General features: G+C 37.5%; 1 long non-coding RNA gene across 1 annotated transcript in view; it reads left to right on the top strand.

Moving 5' to 3' along the window:
• LOC309651417 overlaps positions 1–16979 on the top strand; it is a 150662-nt gene extending 133683 nt beyond the window's left edge. The window contains exon 2 of the long non-coding RNA XR_014258112.1: positions 16887–16979. This is a non-coding gene — a long non-coding RNA (uncharacterized lncRNA). The remainder of the gene's footprint in view (positions 1–16886) is intronic.
• Positions 16980–17911: the final 932 nt, after the last annotated feature.

Here is a 17911-nt window from a genome sequence, read left to right as displayed (position 1 = left end):
AAACATATTAAGGAGATAGTTCCATCCAGAAACTGAGAGCACCTACCATTCTGTATTGAAAATTTAATGGTGAGATCATATGGATTGGGCACGAGAAATATCCATAGACTGGAATCATTTGTCATTATATTAGAATTGCCTGCTTTATTTAAAACCAGATTCTTCAGTTTTCAACTACTTATTAACCTTTTATGTCTAATAAAATAATTTTGATAATCTTATTGATTTTAATTTTTCATAAGTTTTAAGCACTTTAAGTCTGTTAGCCTGAGCTCCAAAATATTGTCCCAACTGCATTTTTTCAAGTAAATTAAAAAGAAATGTGGGATGATCTTTCAATATTAAATATAAAAATTATTTTTCTAGTTGTAACAAATCTTTTGATTTTATGTTATATGGACTTTTGCATGGATATAACTAAAAGAATGTAGTAACAATATGGTATATTTTTATTCAGAGAACTAGAAAAATTTTAATTCTGAATTTTGTTTAGAAGAATTTTTCTCAATATTGCTAAAGAAAGAAAAGTTATAGCTTTACTATTTGCATGTAGCCGTGTCTAAGAAATGTAATAGAGCTCCCTTAAGGATACACATAGGTAAGGGAATGGATTTAGCATCTATTATCAAATCTTGAGTATATTCTGTTTCCTATATTCTCCCTAATGGTGAGAATTATGAGTGTCTCTCATAAATGGTACTCACTTAAGAAGACTTTAATTTGTTAATAGGATATCTATTTTATTAAAGTAACATTGAATAGGGTTTAAGAGCATGGGTTCTAAAGTCAGTCTACCTGTTTCTGCATATCACCTCCATCACTGACTAACTCTGTGAACTTGGCCTAATCAATTATCTTTTCTGGGCTTTAGTTCTATAAACTGGTAATAACAGTACTAATTTGTTACTAAGAGTTGATAAGAAAATTAAGTGATTTAATAGAATCAAACACTTAGAATAATTCTTGGTATGTAGAAAGCAGTATGGTAATCTTAGCTATTATTCCTATTCCTGTTTATATTGTTGCTAATATTATTACGATGATGTAATTACTACAGGATAAAGCTACAGTGACGACAGCAGTCAGCCAAAAAGTCCAAGTCACTGCTTCAACCACTCTCTTCTCTTTACCGTCCCCATTTCCTCCACAATCCCCAGCGCATAGTTAAGTAAAGGATACAGTAAGAATATTCTGGAATGATGTCCTCTGACTGCATTGCTGACATACCTCGCCCCACACAGAAATAAGGGTCCTCTTTTGGTTTCCCTCCAGTATTTTTCTGTAATCTATGCATTATTTTCTAAGCTACACTTTTCCACATTAAAAAATCAAAAATGTCTGCACAGAGACCTTACATGAATGTTCCTAACAGCCTTATTCCTAATACCCTCAAACTTGGAAAAACCCCAAATGCTTGTCAGCTGGTGAATGGATAAATAAATTGTGGCATACTATATAATGGAATACTACTCAGCAGTGAAAAAGGACCAGACTACTGATAAATGCTATACGATGGATGAATCTCAAGAGCATTATACTAAATAAAGGAAACCAGACACAGAAGAGTGCATACTGTGTGATTCTATTTATTTGACACCCTCTAGGAGGGAAAGCTGTAGGGACAGAAACAGGGTAGCGTCTGTGTGGGGCTGGGGAAGAGTGTGGTGGGGGAGATAGACCTTGAAAGGTCACGGGGAGATGTTGGTGGCGATGGAATTGATCTGGATTTTGATTATGATGATGGTTTTGAGATGGTATACATTTGACAAAACTCATCAAACTGTCCACTTTAAAAGAATGACTTTTACTCTGTGAAAATTATACCTGAAACTACATGCAGCCCAATGATCATAGCAACATTATTGACAATTGCCAAGATATGGAAGCAACCTAAGTGTCCATCAACAGATGAATGGATAAAGAAGATGTGGTGTAGAGAGAGAGTGGAATATTACGCAGCCATTAAAAAATATGAAATTTTGCCATTTGCAGCAACATGGATGAACTTGGAGGGCATTATGCTAAGTGAAATAAGTCAGAGAAAGGCAAATACTATATAATATCACTTATATGTGGAAGCTAAAAAATACAATCAACTAGTGAATATAACCAAAAAGAAGCAAACTCACAAACACAGAGAACAAATTAGTGGATCCCAGTGGGGTGGAGGAATATAAAGGTAAGGGCGTGGGAGGTCCAAACTATTGGGTGTAGTATAGGCTACAAGAGTGTATTGTACAGCATGGGAAATATAGCCAATATTTTGTAATAATGGTAAATAGAATGTAACTTTTAAAAATTGTATAAATTAATAAAAATAAAGACTCCCCCCCCCAGAAAAAAAGGGAAAAGAAGTTCACATTTACTGAACACTTAGGATGAATTAGATACTTAGTTGGCCAGTCAGGTGGGGACTCGATTTATCCCTGAGTTGATGGAGAACACATGAAAGTAAGTTCATGGATAAAAATGTAATATTGAAGGCTTTCATAGCTCCATATAACTTTGGGTTTTACTGGTTTTATAGTTCAAAACCTAAATACTTTACAAAATATATATAATAAGTTTAAAGCAACACTCTCAAGAGTTTGTGAGAATCACTAATGTCTCTGCAAATCTATTTAACTTACCATTGCAGTTTTGAATTTTCAGTTACCCGTTTTTCTTATTCTGCTACTACTAAATATTTCACTTTAAAATATAATAGTTTTTGTTAATTTAAAAGTCATTGTGTAGTACTTTGGGTGGGCAGAGTGTAGGTGTGTGTTTGTTTTTATAAAATAAATGTGTATTGTTCCCTTTATATTGCTACAGATGTTTATTTCAAAACTCCCGAATTCCTCTTTAGCTTAACTTTCTAGAACATAAATCTCAATGAAACAGTATGTATTAAGAACCACGGACGATGGGCATTGTGCCTGAAGTCAGACATCACCTCAGACCCCTTCCTTGGCCCCGTCGAGGTTGTTTTGTGACGATGTGAAGGATATATGTCTGGTGGTTATGACTGCCACAATTTAAACACTTGCAAGTGATGGTTTTATACTGCATGTTTTCCAGACCAGAAAGCAAAATGAAATTTGACAGAATCTAAGAAAGCAGAAATCTTCACACAGTCTTGCAATTTTTCCCCATTTCCTTCTATGATAAATACATAAAAGATCTTTTTTTAAAAAAATATTTTTTGGGATGTTACTTTTAGAATACTTTGGTTTTTAGTCTCTCTTACTGTAAGTGTCTAAGTCAGGTACTTAATATTCTGTAAAACAATTATGTGCATTGAGGAAGTTGCTTACAAGGAAAACAAATGCGTTGAAACTGAACTAACAGAGAAATAGCAGGTTCAGCCAGGGGTTGGAAGTCCTTTATTCTTGTCGTATTTCTTTCACTGCTAATGTTTGGGTTTTTGGGTAAACTCTTCAAGTTATGTGTGTCCCTGTTTGTTCATTTGAAAAATTAAAGGATTGAGTTATATGACCTCTGCTGGCCTTTCAAGCTCTAAAATGACTATATATTTGGTTTGGGATAAATATATATTTTGTACTTGAACCTGTCAGATAAATAGTAGATTATAGAGATTTTTTTTAATGATGGTTAAATATCATTATTTTTAAAATAATTTACAAAGGAAATGGCAATTTTGAAAGATAGTGATAGTTTGTAAGAATATATCATCTGTCCATACCTCCTCTATAATTTTTGGATATTGAGACAAGCATATTAAAGTGTTTGTTTATTTTCTTGTTTTAGGCTATCACCACTTTTGTCATTTAAATATTTAGCATTTTCCCTTTTGATTAAACTTGCCATGGTTTTCTTTACTTCTGCTTCTTTGTTCTTTATTTTTATTTCTTTCTTTTTGCCCATTCTTTCATCTTTTCTCTCTATATTTTATCCATTCCCTAAAGTCTTTTGCTATCTATGATTTGTGTTTCTAAACACTGAGATACCCTTAGGACATAAATTCTTTCATTTCTGTATTTTACATATTTTTAGACTATAGAAAGAATTTTGGGGCTTTAGCACTGGAGGGGACCCTGAGAAGTTAACTCATCTATTCTGATGTGCACCATTTGACCACGGTGTCATTGTCTTCTACATTTTGTAAAACTATTTCTGTGTGGCACAGCCTTGAGCCTGGCGCAATGTCTTCCTGAGGGAAATCGTGCTGTGGCATCAACTTGCCAATCCCTTCCCACATTAAATGAAATCTAATATTCTGTTATGCACACAGTGAGCTGTTAAAGTATATGAAGAGTCCGTGATATTACTTGCAAGTGAATCATGGTTTGATTTTTATAAGGACTTCTGTTGTTCTGCTACTAATATTCCCATACAGTTATTTCCCCACTATTTAACAAGGCAATAGAGATTTCTTGCGTAAGAAATGAACCATAACATTAAGGCTGAGCCTTAAGGCCAGGTGTGGAATCTGCAGAATGATGGCCTCTCAATTCCATTAGCTCTCTTTTTGGTTACACAGCAACCTAGAGAAAAAAGAGGTTGGCAATCAGAGGAAACTCTCACTGTCCTAACCCTGGGCTGTAAAAGGATGTAAATGTTTCATATAATCATATTATCTTAGAAATGCAGCACATTTCATGTATTTACAGAGCATTTTCATACATCCATAAATAATAAAACAATGTAAAAGAAAAATACTAAAACCTAAATATTATCTTCAAAACAGAGATGTGCCATTTCTGATTACTAATAAAACCAGAGTAAAACTGGAACTTAGATTCACATATTAATGCTTTAGCTACAATGTTATAATGTCTTTCATGCAATCGGAGATTGGCTTACTGCAAAGGATGGAAAGGAAGGGAGGCGTATGGGAATCGAAACACTTGTAAAAATCATGAGAACTGGACTCCAACTTTGATTTTTCCATCAAACTGCCATGTGAGAAACTGGGGACAAAATATTTGGTCCTTTTTTCTTCTCTGGGCTTCTGAGTACTCTTTTAGAGTAAGCATGTTAGGAGTCTTCTTTTTCTCACATTTGATTATTCTGTCGATTCACAGAATAATCAAATTTGGGCAATTTTAATTTTTAGAGAATCTCACTATGAAATTTTTTGATCTAGTGACTTTGCCACATTAAAATTTGCCTAACATATTTTAACCAAGACATAAACCTGGTTCTGAGCATTACTGTTTGGTCCATTGTTCTTTTCCAAATGATATTGATTCAGATATTAGAGTCTCAATGAAGCTCTCTTTTCAAAATTATGTTCAAAGGAGAATTTCTGCTATACTTTGTTTAGATTTGTAGGACATAGAACATGACCAAGAAGCCTTCACTTTCTATTTGTTTTTGTTTGTTTTTTGTGTTTTGTTTTTGCCCCCAAAGCATTCACTATTGAAATGAGACTTTCACAGATTTATTGAAAAGACAATCATGGCAATGAGATATTTTGAGACTTGAAAAAAATTAGAATAATAATAATAGTAATGTCCATAGAAACAATAGTGAAGAAGATACAGAAATGTTTGGCATAAAGAAAACATTTCAGTGTTTCTCACCGAGTATGCCTGGCTTCCCAGCCTGTAATTGTCAGAGTTCAGTTAGAGATGATGGTGCCAGCTCTGGGACTGCAGCCTGCCTTGCCTAATAATGTCCTTGATGGGTAGTGAGCATCTAGGCTGAGAGCTACGAATGCGGAGGCCAGAGGCAGTGCCTCTGCCTTGTTACCACTTCAGTAGCCTGCTCGGCAGGAGTTAACATGTAGTTTGAACTGAGTCTTTCCCCCCTTGGCCACGACATCCAGTCTTCTCGTTCTGAATCCTTGCCTTTTTCGCTGTAAATTTCATTACATGAAAGGGGCATGTCAAGTGATGCCCTTGACGGGCCGACCGCTCTGTTATATGATAAACCAATAGAGTGTGCTGCTTCGGGGCGACCTGTAATCACATATATGAAAATGTGCGCTTACCTAATGCCGCTGAGCACGATAGCTCTGAATAAGTCTTCTCTGGACTTAAATCAAATCCCATATTTCTCCCAGGAACACAAAAGGCCTTAAAACATACACACACATGCACATACAACATAACTGACTTTCTTAAAAAAGCCTAGCTTGGTAAGTGGTGCAAGAAAACATCCATTTCTGTTTTTGTTGTTTGCCTTTTCCTTTTTGTGATTTATCAACAAGATACGCCCACAATAATTCATAGCAAGATTTTCCCAATCATTAAAATATTTTTTATAACCATATTTGAAAGCATTTTTCAAATGTTCATTGTGGAAAGACTGCTGGTTTGTTACCTACGCTGGAATCTTTAAGTAAATTAATGGTATGTTTTATAATAGTAATAGTGATGATAAAACTTGAAATCGCCTACCTAGCTAGCGTAGTGGTTTAAGCAATCAGGCTCTGAATTCATACTGCTTAATTTAAACTCTTTGTTTAGCAATATGCTCGTTACGCAATCCTGGGCATGTTATTAAACCCTGCTGTATTCATTTTCTGTATGTGTAAGTGGGAATAAGAAATGACCTAACTTCCGCGTCATATTGTTGCTGACCCTCCCTAGTCAGTCCCCGGTAAGGGTCCTTCTGCCCGGTGTCCTCTGAGCCAAGAGAAGGAGACGGAGTTTGGGAGTTTGGTTCGGAAGCAGAGGAAAGCTTATCTGTGATCAGCGAACGGAGCCGTGCAGGCTCAGCTCTGGGGGGCGGGGCTGCTCCTCGGGGTCCCGGCGGCCGCGAGGGGGCGGTGTTCGCGCAGGGCCGGCGCGGCTGCGCCGCTCGGGCTGCAGACCGCGGTGCCGGGCGCAGCGTTTGTGCGCACGGCCCGCCCTGCCGAGGCGGCTGCGTAGCGGCTTCGCGCCGGGAGCCCTGGCCTGAGGGGCCGGGTGCGAGGGCTCTGCCCGCGGCCCCCGTGAGCACGTGACGCTAGACGAAGCGCAGAAGCAAAAGGTTAGACGTTACCTCACCGCCCAGAGCCCATGTTTTCATTTCTCCGCAATTGTTAATAGGCTTTGCCGGTGACGGTGTAGCGTCGTGTAAGATGTTAGACAAATGGTGAGGGCTCAGGAGATACTCACTGATGCTTAGCATGACAGATTTATGATTACGTAAGAGAGAGTCTCATATAATGGCGTGCTCAGAGCTACTTGTTTTCGAACTCTCTCACTTCAGTGCTTTTGCTTTATGTTCCGTTCTCAGCAGAACTACCTTTCCTCATTCTCTGGGTGGCCTGGACGACGCTCATTTAACGACTCGAACCCCACATGCCGTGTTCTGAGCTTCCTTTGGGGCTGCTCGGCCAGGTGAACGTGACCTGCCTCTTCGCTGCCCGTCCTTCTTGGCGGGGATCGCGGTCGTAGCGCGCAGCGCCGTATCTCCGTGGCGGACGCCCGCCCCTTGCGTTCCTCACTGGTTCACGGTAGAGCTCCTGGACCACCTCCTTCTCCGCCCAGAGAGCTCAGTGAGTGAGGACGACATGGAGTGCCGGAGGGAGGATGGACGTTCGTGCCGTCTTTAGTAGCTCTGTAACTTCAGGCAGATCGCTTAATTTCTTTTAGTTCCCGTATAAAAACGGGGTCTGCGTTGCCATGTTGTCCCACATCCAGAAACAGGATATTCACCAATTGCTTAGTAATATTTCATACCCAGAATTACTCAGCAAAGTGGATTCTATTTGTGTTTTCTTTTAGTAACTAAATATTTAAAGAATCTTCATTAGATACTCAACAAACTAAATTCAGGCTGCAGATAATACAAACATGAATCTAATTGTTAGCCAGATTAAACAAATAGGCACTAACAGCTACTAGTAAAACATCAGCTAAATAAACCAATATTGAGAGCATAAAAACAATCGGTTTTTGGGGGTACTATAACTGATGGGCATTGTTATGTTTGTGGATGTATATGTGTGTGTCACACTTACACGCACACACACACACATTCCCATTAGGTCAATGCGGTGAATCCTCAGCCGTGCAGAATTTAAGGATTCCTTCCTCCCTTCACCCCGAATCCCCTGTGGAGCCAGCGGAGCAGCTCCAGGGCACTTCGCAGTAAGAGAGCGCCGGCAAGGAGCGCCCAGGAGTCACAAGTCCCGCAGCAAAGTGCGTCCTGATGGACCCTCTCTGTGTACCGTGCCTCTGCTCCCCAGGGGTTTCCCCACAGATACTGTGCTGACTCGGTTTCGTCCTTTGAGCCTTTTCACATGGAGTGCAAAATGTCTGTGAAAAGCAGCCGGATGTTTAAAAGAAAAGAAAAACAATGGAGCAGAGTAAACATAAGCATTAACAGAAATTGAAAGCTGTGTAGAATTAGTAAGCAGTAGCCACTCCAAAAGCAAAAAGGAAAACCAGCTATTAGGAGAAAAAACAGAGGAGAGATCCGGGAGGCAAAATACCTAAAATAGTCTTCATGTCATGGGACCTGAGTAAATCCTGCTTCCGTAAAATAAATCAATTGGTAGACAAATAGCTGATAAAGCGATAGGTAGACAGGCGCAGATACCACGTATTACAGATTAACAATCAGTATTGAAGAATCCTGTATGATTTAGAAAATATCTCCACACATATTATCTCATTTTATATTAATGACAACGTGGTAAGCATGTCAATTTAGGCTTAATAAACCTATTTTATGGATGGAGAACTAACGTTCAGTTACGTGAAATGGCTTGCTTAGGAAGTGTCAGGCAAAGATTCTGTTTACATCTTTTTTTTTTCTTTTTCCTGTTGGAGTAGAGTTGTTTTACAGTGTTATGTCAGTTTCTGTTGTACAATGAAGTGAATCAACTATATGTTGTTTACATCTTTTTTGTTTTTTTAAATATGCTCTCTTTACAACTTCTTAAAAAAATTTTTTTTATTTTTGGCTGTGTTGGGTCTTAGTTTCTGTGCGAGGGCTTTCTCTAGTTGCGGCGAGCCGGGGCCACTCTTCATGGCAGTGCGCGGGCCTCTCACTATCGCGGCCTCTCTTGTTGCGGGGCACAGGCTCCAGACGCGCAGGCTCAGTAGTTGTGGCTCACGGGCCTAGTTGCTCCGCGGCATGTGGGATCTTCCCAGACCAGGGCTCAAACCCGTGTTCCCTGTATTGGCAGGCAGATTCTCAATCACTGCGCCACCAGGGAAGCCCCTGTTTACATCTTCTTATTCCACAAAATATTCTTTCCAGAGAAACCTTTGAAAAACTTTACTTAACACTTAGAAACAGTATTAGCAGCCCTCAAAATTTATGGAATTACAGTAATTAACAAATTCTAAAAGTTCAGCCAGAGACAGTTCCTAATCTGTGCTGTGAAAACCTAGTGAACAATTACGATACAATTGGGTAGTTGTGAACAATATACTGGGTCTTCATATACACCCATCTTTTCAGGGTTGCGAACAATGTATTTGGTTCACATGTGGTTGACCTTGCCAAGTAGAGCAAGCGCCTAGGTGAGCTGGTGAGTGCTGGCTGATACATTTTCGGATCAAAAGGATGTTGATCCTTTTTGTGGTCACTGCCAACTTCTACCACTGCTGATATGCAAAAATCATGAGTGGAAAATATTTCCTTCCACTTACCCTCATTGTCAGAATTTAAAGAAAAGAAACTTGTTTTGATACAAGCACTGATTGTATGTTAAATGTGTATTGCTTCACGAAATTTGGCAAAATCCTGTTTATTCCCTGCCTGGTTTGCAGTAAGAAGAGAAATTTAGGTGGATGTATAGAAGGAATTGAGTGAAAATAAATATCTGTGTGCTTGGAGATTCAGGGGAAAACTGCTGAAAATGTGAAATTATGTTATTCCAAGTTCAGGAACAAGTCAGGTCATTAATAACAAACCCTATGTAAATACTGTTTGTTTTTTCTACTGTATTCAGTAGTAGGTGGAAGGTAGTTTGGAAATTAATTCCTAGACCTTAAATATATGTTTAAAAGGTTTTGAAGTATTTTCTTTCGTTCCTATTTTATTTTAATACCTGAGAGTTTAATAAATGTTAAGCCCTGGTGCTTATGGTACAGAGTCCTAAGGCACCAGACTCAAATTTTCCTTTTTACCCCAAGGATGTGTGGTTTTCTCCCTCCCTTCTTTACTTCCTTCTTTCCCTCCTTCCTTCCTTCCTTCAGTTCTTCCATCCATCCTTCCTTCCATCCCTCCTCCTCCTCCTCTTCCTCCTTTTCTTCTCCTTTTTCTTCTTCTTTAATAATTTAAGATTCTTTCAGTTTCAGGAATAGGCAGCTTAAGGCTTGGGTATCATTATTGCCTTTTCCTAGATAACCTGTAAACCTTAAGCAAGTTATTTGTTCCATCTGGATCTCAATTACTTCAACTGTAAAATGGAGCTAATACTGATCTCTTTCTTAGGGTTATTTTGAGAGTCAGATGAGATCATAAGTGTATAAACATCCTGCACATTCCAAAGCAACGATTACTTTTTAAATAATATTAGAACAAAATATCTTATTTCAAAATAATGAGCAAAATAGCATGTGCTAGGCTTGGGCCAACAAGATGCAGGTTACCAGTGGTTCTGACTTCTAGGTACAGATGTGCCCATAATCTGGCACTGACTATTTTGAATTAACAGCTTGAGCTCTGGTATGTAAGGAAGCCCTGGATCAGACTCTAGTATTTTACAGCACCTCTCACAGTGAATGACAGTTTGAATATAAGAAATGGAGATTTTAAAGTATTGTACTTCTGTTCAGTGAGCAAGAGAGTTCTTAAAATTTAAGTTAACGTCATACATTTAAAATGAATGTCTTCTATAACCTTTATTTGTACTTTTGTCTTCCTAAAAATTTATTTTTTAAAATTTCTTGTAGGATTGTCTTTATTTTTGATCACTCTATCACCTTCTTTTACTTTCTTTTCCTCATACCTTATATCCAGGGATTCCTTAGAACATATCCAAATGTTTCTAAATCGATGTCTCATAGTGTAATCGTAAAAGGCTTCATTGCCAGTAAATCAGTAAAATCCGTAAATGTAGAGATTATACTGGTGGGAGCACGTGCCTTGAGTTGTTTCGCAGGTAATAATGGTGGATTAAGCTTGGCACACCTGGTTAGCCTTTGTGATGCTCTGCTGACACTTCTCCCTGGTTTCCGTCTTGGTTCAAGAACATACATGTCTACAAATGTGGAACATGCTATTTATATACCCCAAATAACTGGCCCATATTATGATAGAATTTGTGTCACCATCGTTAGTATGATCGTAAAATACATCACATACTATCTTCTTTAAACTTCTTTCCACTCTCACCCCCAAATACCTTAAAGCTACTCTTTGGGCTTCAAGCACCCTGATGAATTTTTCTTTTATCCCTCTAAATACCAGTTTAGTTTACTAGGAAATCTCCATTTTTATATTCGGTATCTTTGGGGACGGACAACGTTAGCCAGTTGGTAGAGAATGCTGTTTGGTATGCACTTGACATCCACAGTTTTTCGTGGATCCAGCGAACTGTTACTGCATCATGGGTTCTGTCGCCCGCCAGCTGCTCCTCCTGCTTGAAATACTCAGCAGTTGAGGAGGGAACGTGCACATGCAACCTCTGGTGGATTGCAGCTGTGATCTGGGAGCTCATTGTTCTCCGTTGTGAAGTTGCTTATGGCCCTCACACTATGCCTATTAATTAGAACATATGAGCACTTACTGGCGTTTTATGAGGAGTTTAACAATAGATATTGAATATTAAATGTGGGACTGCGAGGAAATGCTATAGTGCTAAAGTACTAAAAGGACAGACATGTGAAGCACATTTGTAGCTCTGATTTAAAAGAAACTGAAAAAATAGACTTCTTAAAGCATTAGTAGGCAACATACATACAGAAAGTGTGGTGCAATTTTAAGAGGAGAAAGGAATATAATTAATATCTATAATGGAATCAAAAATTGAGAACAGTAAACATTATTATTAGAAATATGTGACTCAGGTTTGTAATCCTAATGGATCAAGAATATAATATGAATTTATAATGTGATTGGCAAGCTTGGCAAGGGCTTGACAAGAAGTCTCTCTGTACATTTTGTTACAATAAAATATAGCTCAAACTTTGAAGTTCATATGACTGTAGTGAGCAGTAGCTAAAAAAATAATGTACAGTTAATACAGTGACTGCAGTAGGACTGGATCATGAATACATAGCTTATATATGGCAATTTATCCAAACCTTACAAAATTCTGTTGGGTAGAAGAAATTGGGTTTTGATAAACACCGAGTTCTTTAAACCCAGAGGTTTAATCTGAGTCTTAACAGTGGCCCAGCAGTCCATGAAATATTTACACTGTTTTTCTAAGTATATACATTATTTACTGAATAGTCTATAAAGTATTTACGTTGTTTTTCTAAATACAGTATACATTATTTACATTTCACTGTACTTTTTCCTGATTCAGGTAGAATAGAATGTTTGGAAATCACCGTAACTGAAGAGGCTCAACCGGAAATTAGAATATGGGTGTTTCAAAACACTCATTATCATTCTTTGCCTCTATTTCTTGTTACCAACCAAGCATTGGGTTTTCCACTTGCTTGTAGGTCCTGGACAAAATAATATTTGAATTAGACCATGTAAGAATAATGCCGTAAGCCAACCTAAATAAATAGACCGTATAGTTAATACAACTTTATAGAACATGTGGCGTGACTTCTCAGTTTTAATAAAATGTCTGTTCTCCCTTATCCAAACCAGGAATTACAGGCGTAGCTTCACTTAAAAACCCTTTCAAATATTGAATGCTAAACATTGATATTTTTAATTAAATAAAATTATCTCAACATAGTTTTTTGTTATTTAGTATTCCCAAGAATTACTAGGTACCCACAATAATTATATGGTGAAAGTTGTAATTTAATAACATGCTTACATATAGACACATGTTCATAAACATACAAGTATGCAGCGCAATCAAAATATATACATGTATTTATATACAATTACTAATTTTAAGTATTCTACGAAATGGTATAATTTGAAAGCCCTCAGGATTACAGAGACTTTTCTGAATTCCTGCAACTAAGTCAGTATTTTTAAGGCTAAAATAATAGTTTGAAAGTGAAGTGAGAAAATGTGAGCTCAGCCGTTTTAGAATGTAACTCCACAGCCAGACTGCTCTAGGCCACACTGATGTTCTCCTTTAGAAATACAGGTTTAGGAATTTTTTTTTCTGTTTGAACGTATTTAAAAGAGTGAGATCGAATAGAATATGGATTGTTGAAATACACAGAATACATGTGGAATAATTTCACAATTAAAATGATTACATTTTAGCTTGCTTTAGGAGCTCAGGTACTTAAACATGTAGATTCTCAGGACTCACTGGAGAGAAAACACTGTGTAGACAATTCTGGTAGAGTTAATTTGGGGTGCAGCTCAGAATGTACGTGTTTTACTAACACCCCTTATAATTCTCATTCAAGTAGAGTTGGGGCCAGAAATGCCGGAAAACACATTTTTGACATTATGGATATTAAACCATAAGTTATTACTCATAACAATAATCTGTGATTCTGAAATCTATTGCCAACTGATATCAGCCAAACAAATTTTGAGCTCTAAAAGACCAGTAAGTACCAGGCATCTCAGGAATGGATCTGTTCCTCTGACAGTTGAATGGTGACTTCCAGGAACTAGAGGGAGGGAGGGAAGAATGAGCCGGGGGAGTTGTTAGTTAATGGATGTAGAGTTTTGTTTTGCAGGATGGAGAGGGTTCTAGAGATGGGTTGCACAGCAATGTGAATGTTCTTAACGTGTCTGAACTGTACAGTTACAAATGGTTAAGGTGGTAAAGTTACGTTACATGTATTTCACCATAATTAAAAAATTTTTTAAACTGTAGGGCATACACATCAGTACTGTGCAGTGTAGGTCAGTGTTTCTCAAAAATACTATAACAGATCTAGAAAATAAAATCAGACAAAGGAAAGGAAAGTATCAAAAAGAATGTAGAATTAAAATAACCTAAAATAAGGCAACACAAGATAAAATAAACAGTGGGACTACATCAAACTAAAATGCTTCTGCACAGGAAACCATCAACAGAATGGAAAGGCAATCTACTGAACAGGAGAAAATATTTTCAAATCATATATCTGATAAGGCGTTAATATCAGAAACACATAAAAAACTCATATTATTCAATAGCAAAAAAAACAATACAATTAAAAAACGTGCAGAAAGATCTGAACAGACATTTTTTCAAAAAAGAAATGCAGATGGACAACAGGTACATGAAAAGATGTTCAGCATCACTCATTGTCAGGGAAATGCAAATCTAAACCATGAGAGAGATCAGCTCACGCCTGTTAGAATGGCTACCAACAAAAAGACAAGAGATAAGAAGGTTATTGAGGATGTGGCAAAAAGGGAAATTTTGTGCACTGTTGGTGGGGCCATAAGTTGTTGCAGCCACTATGTGGAAAAACAGTACAGAAGTTCTTCAAAAAATTAAAAATAGAACTACCATATGATCCAGGAATCCCACTTATAGATATTTATCTGAAGAAAACGAAAACACTTAACTGGAAAAGATACATGCACCCCCATGTTTATTGAAGAATTGTTTATAGTAGCCAAATATGGAAACAACCTTGTCCACTGATGGGTGAATGGATAAAGAAAATGTATATAAGTAAAATGTGTATATATTACTCAGCCCCAAAGAGAAGAAAATCTTGCCATTTGTGACAACATGGATGGACCTCTAGGGCATTATGCTAGGAGAATGATAAAGTCAGTTAAAGAAAGACAAGTACCATATGATCTCACTTATGTATGAATCCTAAAACAAACCAAAACCAAAACCCAAGCTCCTAGATATAGAGGAAAGGTAGGTGGTTGCCAGAAGCAGAGAGTAGGGGTTGGGCAAAATGGGTGAAGAGAGTCAAAAGTACAAACTTAGATTATAAATAAACAAGTCATGGGGATGTAATGTTCAGCATGGTGGGAAAAAACCTAAAGTTTAAAAAAAAAAAGTGTTCCGATGGTAGGTTTGATCAACATTTTTAAAATCTTGAAGATTGGAGTAAAATGATCATAAGCTTACCAACTATGTTAGAATTTATAATTTAGATAGTAAACAGTAAATCAGTGTAATTTTTGTGGAATGATTGGATCTGATAGAATATTCAGACTTTATGTCCTGGGACTGACAGTGGGACCGGCCACACTGAAGTATATGGACAGAATGAGAAGGGATAACTGAAAAGCAGTTTATCATTATCATTATTATCATCATTATTGTTATCAAGAAAGAGAATAAAGGCAGTGAATATTAGGTTGATAACCAAAGATCTGTGCTGTTATCTTTCATGCGTAATCTGAGCAGACTACGAAAAGCTGAAGGGCACAGTGCCTGCCCTAAGCGTGAGGATTAATCAGAGAGAGAGAGAGGTGCCTGTCGAGCTGGATTTTCCAAACTGTTGTTGACCCACTGAACCAAACTTATTAGCTATTATTAGCTACCCATTATCAATTATTCATTTATGAAATTGGGCCTTCACGCCGCTTAGGTACTAGTATAAAAGTCTAAGACCACATATTTTCATGGACTGATCGCAGTTTTCTTTCGTAGGTAAAATAATCAGTCAAAGCTGAGGATGCAGTGCTTTTCATGATGTCTATTTGATGCCTTTGAACCAACCTTTGAACTTTTTTTTTTTTTTTGCCTTAAGAACCTTTGACACAGCTTTCCGTCACCCTCAATGCTGGCAAAAGTCATTTGCCTTGTGTCCTTTCTTTTTCTCATACCTGTATCTTCCCAGGTTTATTGCTGGTCTCTTTCATTTATAGAAACCCATTTTTTCCCATAAATGTATAGAAATTTAGAATGTATAATAATAGAATCCATTTCCCTTTCCTTTTCTATCTTGCCATCAGCTGCTGAAAGCTGGCATTAGGTGGATTTCAGGCTATTGATATTGCTAGTAAAATAGTATTAATACTTACTTAACATTTCCTATATCCTTAACAAGGACTTCACAAAGATCATCTCATTTAATCTTAACAACCTTACTAGGTAAGAAGTAATGTCTCTGTTTTAAGGAGGAAACTAAAATTTAGAAAGTAAAACACACTTGGTTAAGGTCACCCAGATGGTGTGTACTGGCGGCTGAGGTTTGAAATCAAGATGTCAATTCCAGTTCACATGTTCTTTAACATAATACTGCAGCTGGTGGCCAGATCTTTGTCTGAGGAATTCCTGTTCCCCCTGCCAACCTCCCTGCCTATCAGGCTGGATATGTGTTATGCTTTGATCACCACGGGGTACTCAGGCAAGTCTAAATTATAGCCATAGTACTTGTTCTTCAGCTTCAGGAAGCCCAGTCACAAGGACTAGAACTCTGGAGTAATTTCCTCTCCTTAGTCCTAACAGATTCCCAAACTACAGTTCCAGTTTCTCTGCCTTTGATCCCTAAGCTGTATAATGAGATATGGTATCACCACCAGCACTTCTTATCCAGACCTAGCCTTCTGAAATGTCGTTTCAGATTGTTGCTACAATTTGAAGACATTTTTCCCTTGGTTTTCTAAGGTAACCTATAGAACCAAGACAGTTTTTGCCGTCTTCATTCTAAGTTATTTAATGAATTTCTGCTCGTCTTAATTTACTCATCCCAATAGAGATTTTAAAAAATCAAAATCGAGGATTTGAATCATTCATACCAGTGAACTTGCGAAGTTGAATGGAAATGGACAATATTTAAAAGAAAATTATAGGGGCTTCCCTGGTGGCGCAGTGGTTGAGAATCTGCCTGCCAATGCAGGGGACACGGGTTCGAGCCCTGGTCTGGGAAGATCCCACATGCCGCGGAGCAACTGGGGCCGTGAGCCACAGTTGCTGAGCCTGCGCCTGGAGCCTGTGCTCCGCAACAAGAGAGGCCGCGATAGTGAGAGGCCCGCGCACTGCGATGAAGAGTGGCCCCCGCTTGCCACAACTAGAGAAAGCCCTCACACAGAAACGAAGACCCAACACAGACATAAAAAAAAAAAAAAAAGAAAATTATAAACTAGCAAATTTTACTCAAGAGAAATTTAAAAACTGGAATAAACTAATAATAAAAAACAAAACAATTAACCAAAATATCCACTCCTATGCGTATCCAGTTTTCATAACACAGTGAGCTATTTTTCCTTTGCATTTCCTTCAAGGGCTGGATGTTCATATCTGCATGTCAGGATTTCTCTCTCTTTTCTTAGTTATTTTATGTGTTGAACAACATCTTTAGTCCATGTTATTTGGTATTTATCTGTCTGTGGGTCAGGAAGCTGTAAAATTTTCATATTAGTCCAGTCCACTCACTATAGGGACATCAAATCGTTGGACATATTTTTTTAGTCTGAGGTTTCTGAATGTTTATGATATGCTAAATCTTGATTAGGGCTCTCCAATATTGTTTGCATTAAGTAATTTCATTTCATCGCAGATCTTCATGGTTTTGGAGTATTTATTGACAGCTGCCAAAGTTATATTTATATATTTATTTAAGAAATGCTGATGCAGACCTTTTCTATACATAAGAATTTCCCAAAATTTTGCACAGCAGCATTCCAGTAGAACTTACCACAGAAGAGTTCATTGTCAAGTGTGTGTATATAACATATCTTCCTATAGAGATTCACGATGTACACCAGTATACTGAAGGCTAGAGGATGTCTTCCAGTAAAGAGACCTGTTTAATTTTGCTTAATCATTTACTGCTTCTCTGGCCAAGGATTTCTCCATTTATTTTGAGTAACTCTTTTAAAATATTATGTGGGAAATACTGTTATCTTTAAAATGTACTCAACGCACATGAGACTGGCTTACTTTAACTGTAGCTTCATCTATGAACGGATTTCCTTCTGCTCTTTTCCCAGTTTCATTAAAATATTATTTATTCAGAAATCTCAGATCATGTAACCATCCATGAGGAAATTACATGTAGTGAAAGTATGCATC

The sequence above is a fragment of the Balaenoptera physalus genome (assembly GCF_965194825.1).
Source record: "Balaenoptera physalus genome assembly, chromosome: 21".
In the NCBI taxonomy this organism is placed as follows: Eukaryota; Metazoa; Chordata; class Mammalia; order Artiodactyla; family Balaenopteridae; genus Balaenoptera; species Balaenoptera physalus.
Note: the sequence above shows the minus strand (reverse complement) of the source record. Positions and strands in the feature narration are given on the sequence as shown.